At 44.2% G+C, this 4764-nt stretch overlaps 1 long non-coding RNA gene across 3 annotated transcripts; it reads left to right on the top strand.

Moving 5' to 3' along the window:
* The first annotated feature begins 30 nt into the window (after nucleotides 1-30).
* On the top strand, nucleotides 31-4426 carry LOC119295593. 3 transcript variants are annotated; one of them, XR_005144119.1, is made up of 5 exons: nucleotides 31-335; nucleotides 951-1010; nucleotides 2089-2341; nucleotides 2623-2879; nucleotides 2996-3970. It is a non-coding gene; the product is annotated as an uncharacterized LOC119295593 (long non-coding RNA). The 3 variants fall into 3 exon arrangements; XR_005144117.1 differs by lacking the exon at nucleotides 2996-3970 and adding an exon at nucleotides 4368-4426 and having other exon boundaries at nucleotides 32-335; XR_005144118.1 differs by having other exon boundaries at nucleotides 32-335; nucleotides 2623-3970.
* The last annotated feature ends 338 nt before the right edge of the window (nucleotides 4427-4764 follow it).

Here is a 4764-nt window from a genome sequence, read left to right as displayed (position 1 = left end):
CGTCCCTCCACCGTTCTAGGCCGCGGCACCGCCCCCTCCCCGCGGCCCTCCCGGCCACCGCGGCCCTCCCGGCCACCGCGGCGTGCCCCGCGGCCCTCCCCGCCACCGCAGCCCGCCTCTCCTCTCCAGTCCTCACCTCAGAGTTCAGACCATGGATCTCGTGGCGCCGGCGGCCGCACGCCCGCTGCACCGGATCTGAAGCTTCTCCTCCCCCTCTTCCTCACCCCGGTCAGATCTTCTTCGTCTCGTGTTCCTCCCCGCGCCGCCGGCCGCTGGTCCCCGACCTCATCCCACCATGGATTTGACACCCCCGTGCTCTTCTTCTCTTCAGGCAGGTGAGCCCCGTCCCTCCCAAATTGGTCCCTCCTCCTCTGGTCAAGTTCTGCCTCTGCTACTGTGTAGTGTAGTGTTGACTGCTAGTGTTGTTGCTTGCTGGCCTGCTGCTTGATTTCGTTGCTGGCTTGCTGCTGCTAGATGATGTTGTTACGTGCTGCTGTTGGCTTGCTACTGCTGGTGGCTTGGTGCTATTAGCTGCTGCTTGTTGTTAGCTGCTAGCGTGCTACTACTAGCTAGCTACTACTGCTTGTGTTACTAGTTGTTGCTGCTGCTACTTGCTGATACTACTAGCTACTGCTGCTGCCTACTGGTGCTACAAATATCTTCGTAACTGAACTGACCATAATCATTAGGTGTATAGAGGATTTTATGGTTTCTATTTTATAAATAATGAATGTAACAACACTAGCGATCTTTCAATTTTGTCGAGTAAATCACGTAAGATAGAAGTGTGCCTATTTGTATCACATATTGGAGCGAAGTGCTGTCACTACCAAGTATCAAATGCAGCTTAGGTTCAGATAAGCTTTTCCCAAAATTAAAATACTACCAAGGGATCACTCCTTGGCATTTATTTTGTATTTTTTATTTATAACACATCTCATGCCTTGCAGGATCGACTTCCTTCTCAATAGTGAAATTTCTTCTGTTGTTCAAGTGAGAGAAACATGCAGGTATCTTAATGATCCACTAAATTATTTTCGGTAAAAGTTTGCTTCACATCCATTGTGTAATATGAAGAGAAATCATGGTGCTTTTCCTTTCGTCGTGTACAAAATTGTTTCCCGTCCATTACTTAATTTGTAGATGAATAATAGGGTACTTATTATTTGCGTGCATGGATTTCATTCAAATAGAATTTTCAAAGACAAATTAAATGCCATACCTTACTAAACTCAGATTAGCGCATCCAGCAGAGAAAAGTTGTGTACTTATTCCTAACAGTACCAAATAATTTAAATTCTGAATGGTTTTCGTCAGCAACTATTGTGAGTTGTCTTTGCAATTCCACATAGTAATTAGTTATAATGTCATACCTTGCACCATTTTCAGAAATCAACAGTTTACCCTTCCTGGTGCTTTATCCCTTGGAAGAAATCTTTATGGTGCTTCCGTGCTCTCCTAAAAGCCAGTTTAAACAGACTTAAAGAGTAGTGTTATCAACGGATAGTAAGAGAGCACCCTCATCTTGCTTTCAACCACTTGCTTCTGGGCTTCACTTATATTTTTATGTACTGAACAATCTCCGCAAAGTTCGCATTCTCCTACTGAATTAATAGTGCCAAGTCATAAGTCTGCAGCTAAATTTCAGGGAGAAGAAATTATCAAAAGACAACATAGGATAAATGTTACATATTCGTAGATTATTAATATTATTAGAAATGCACTGCCTGCATACTATTTGGTGCATTTTGGTACTCATGTGTCTATTTCCTTCACAGCAAAATAAACATGACCAATTTACCGCATTTTTTTACTGGCCATGGGTTCTGAAAATAAATATCTGAAAAGCAAGATAAACATGACTCTTTAGAAATAAGGCTAGGATACCTGATGTTAAAATAGAGACCGTGCCAATGAGTAATTCATCAACGTTTTGTAGCTAGCATTCCTATTGTTCTAGAGAAGCTGCTTATGCTTCTTAGAGTAAGGGGCCATACCATAATTAGTACAATTGCTTCCAAGCTCTTGGTGACATATTTTTCCTTCCATTCCATTTGCAACATGTAAGCCATGATTTCTTGTTTTTAGAGTCCTTCTCAGGGAGGAGTTCGAGGACAGTCTTGAAAATCCAGATCCGGTACCTTTGGCGTTGTTGACGACAGACCAAGCTAACCTTGCGGTTCAGGCGGACTCGAATGTTGGATCTGGATGCGGGTAGCAAATTGGCGGCGGTGGTACTGAGAGGGCGAACTGCAGCGAGCGGTGTCGTCGAGGGGCTTCGCCGACAGCATCCGCAGTTAACGTACAGGGTCAACCCTCATGCCCCTGGTTGGACTAAGAGGTATGACATCTGAATCTGTTGCGTCAACTAGCTGTACAATTTTTCAGAAATGGTTCATGCTGATTTGCTAGGCACTCCTTACAATGTTGTAGTCGTGTAGTGCGCCCAGGATTTTGCTGTTTGCTATGCACTATCTCGCTCTGAACCTGTGTACTGCTCTTCCCCTTCCGCATTTGACAACCTGTAGTCCTTACTTGCGGTTGGCCAGGTAGTTGTTTGTTGATTTAGGTTCGCCGCCGCCATTGATTCCTGCCACCATTGATTCCTGCGTCTTTTCTCAGGTCTCCCCATCAGAAGGAGTTGAAAAAACAGCCTGGAACATCCAGATCCAGTGCCCCTAGTCCTGTTGCCACTGCACAAGGCGAAGCCGACGAGTGCTGGAGGATTTGAACTGCGTGTCTGGCTATGTGCAAGAGGTCAGTGGCCGCAGCCAGTGAAGAGCAGGAGGTGAGGTCCGTCGAAGGAAGAATGCTTCCCCGGCTCAGTCCGCACAATCCACATTAAAGGTTAACCCGGAGGCACCATGATGGACTAAAAGGTGATTTTCTCACTTACATTTTCGTCTGAACCGCCATGACGTTATGATACAGTAGATTGCAGCTAAGCAGACATGGTACTATTTTACAAATTGCTTCAGATAATGGCATCCTGTAGGGTGCTATTTTTGCTTATATCCCTGCAGATCCAGCAGTTGTTGGCATAGCAAATGTATATGTGTGTGCATGTGGCAACTGATTCGATTCGCAACAGTAAGTCAGGAACCACCTGAGCGGCTTGGTTGGCTTGCTGAACACCGGCTAGCGCCTGTGCCCGGCGGTCTGAACCGAAGTGAGCCTACGAACATACAAATCCTGGAACTTGGAGAAAGGGCATCCACGGGACTGGTGGAACAAGAAAGCCAAATCAGAAATCTGTGGGGGAGATCAACATGACTTGAAATAAATTAGTAGAAAATGTATCCAGGCTTCTCCCCGCTTCCGAGCTATATTTTTCACCAGCTCATGGCCACCGAAAAGGCATGATGTGAAAGGAAGAAGACCTGAGTAGGGACATCAGTGGTTGTTTGGATTAGGAGAATTTAAGTTGGGTCGTTAGAAAACCAGTTTTAGGAGAAATTTTAGGAAAACTAGTTTTAGTTGTTTTTTTGTTACGCAATTCTTTGTTTGGATCAAGAAACCACTTTGACAAAACTCTGTTTGGGTTAAATCCTTCGAAGAACCACTTTATTAGACGCCTGACCCTCGCTCCATTGTATGGGCATCGGCATGGTTCTGTCTGCCGTGGTCATGCTCAGTGCCGAGAGCTGTACATCGCCGCTAGCGGCGCCTCCATGTCCGTGGAGCATCGTGTCGCTGCTATTGGTGTTCTAGCTAGTGCCACAAGCTGCGGCGTTGTGCCTCTCGGAAGGCGTTCAATCAGCTGAGCCAGATGGCGTTCCGATACAAATTGTTCATGTAGAACATGCCCAGCATTGCCAGCTCGCTACTGTTCTGTGGTCAGGCGCTATCAAAACTACCAAAGCAGGCTCCTGTGCACTTGAGGAGGGTCAGGTGGACCAAACTGGCTTGGTTTACTTGTATTTTGGTTTCGAACAAAAAAACTCTGAATATATAGCTTCTTTGACACATATATTGACAGTGGTGTCATGGAGACATGTTGGAAGAAATGATACATGTCCCTCTGTTAATGATATGGTTGTAAATTACTGCATGTGATTTCTAATTTTAGAATGTTGAGTAGACTATTGTTGTAGATCAATAAATTTTATGAAACTTACGTTTGGTAGTGTTTTTGAATCGGCATGCCTGATCAGGTTTTCTGAATTTGGTTATGTGGTGACAACACGTGTCCCTTTGTTATGAGTGTACCCGTGGTGTGCAGCTTGTTGGGGTGCGCCATGTGCTTTCCTTGTGTAATTTTCTTAAGATTTTCGCCTTAAGATAACTTAATTGCATTGCTCGTGTCTCAGGTCCATAATTTGTATTTTCTTCCAATTCTTCTAACTTTCTTCTTTCCCATTTTACAGATTTGCTTAAGATCACGTAAGCTTGGGTTGATGGAGTGCTTGTATTTAGTTTTTGTTTTGACCTTGTGAAACTTGCTACCTATGGATAAAACTGTGTAATATTGATGAAACTATGTATATGTATGGATGAAACTTGCTACTATTGGTAACATGTGTTGGATATATATGTGTCCATGACTATTGGTAATATGTGTTGAATACGCTATATTGGTCGTATAAATATATTTGTGTTTGATTTTCTGTGAAAATGAATTGATATAAGAAAAAACAAAATTAAATGGGGCAATATAGTCACTTTGCCATCTACTGGCAGATGGCAAAGAGCTTTGCCATCAGCTGGCAGATGGCAAAGAGGCCACGTGTCATCCACATGTAAAATTTGGGCTGGCTTATTTGG

This window comes from Triticum dicoccoides, chromosome 4B (assembly GCF_002162155.2).
Source record: "Triticum dicoccoides isolate Atlit2015 ecotype Zavitan chromosome 4B, WEW_v2.0, whole genome shotgun sequence".
Classification (NCBI taxonomy): domain Eukaryota; kingdom Viridiplantae; phylum Streptophyta; class Magnoliopsida; order Poales; family Poaceae; genus Triticum; species Triticum dicoccoides.
The sequence above is the reverse complement of the archived record's forward strand: the minus strand, read 5'-3'. Positions and strand labels throughout refer to the sequence as shown.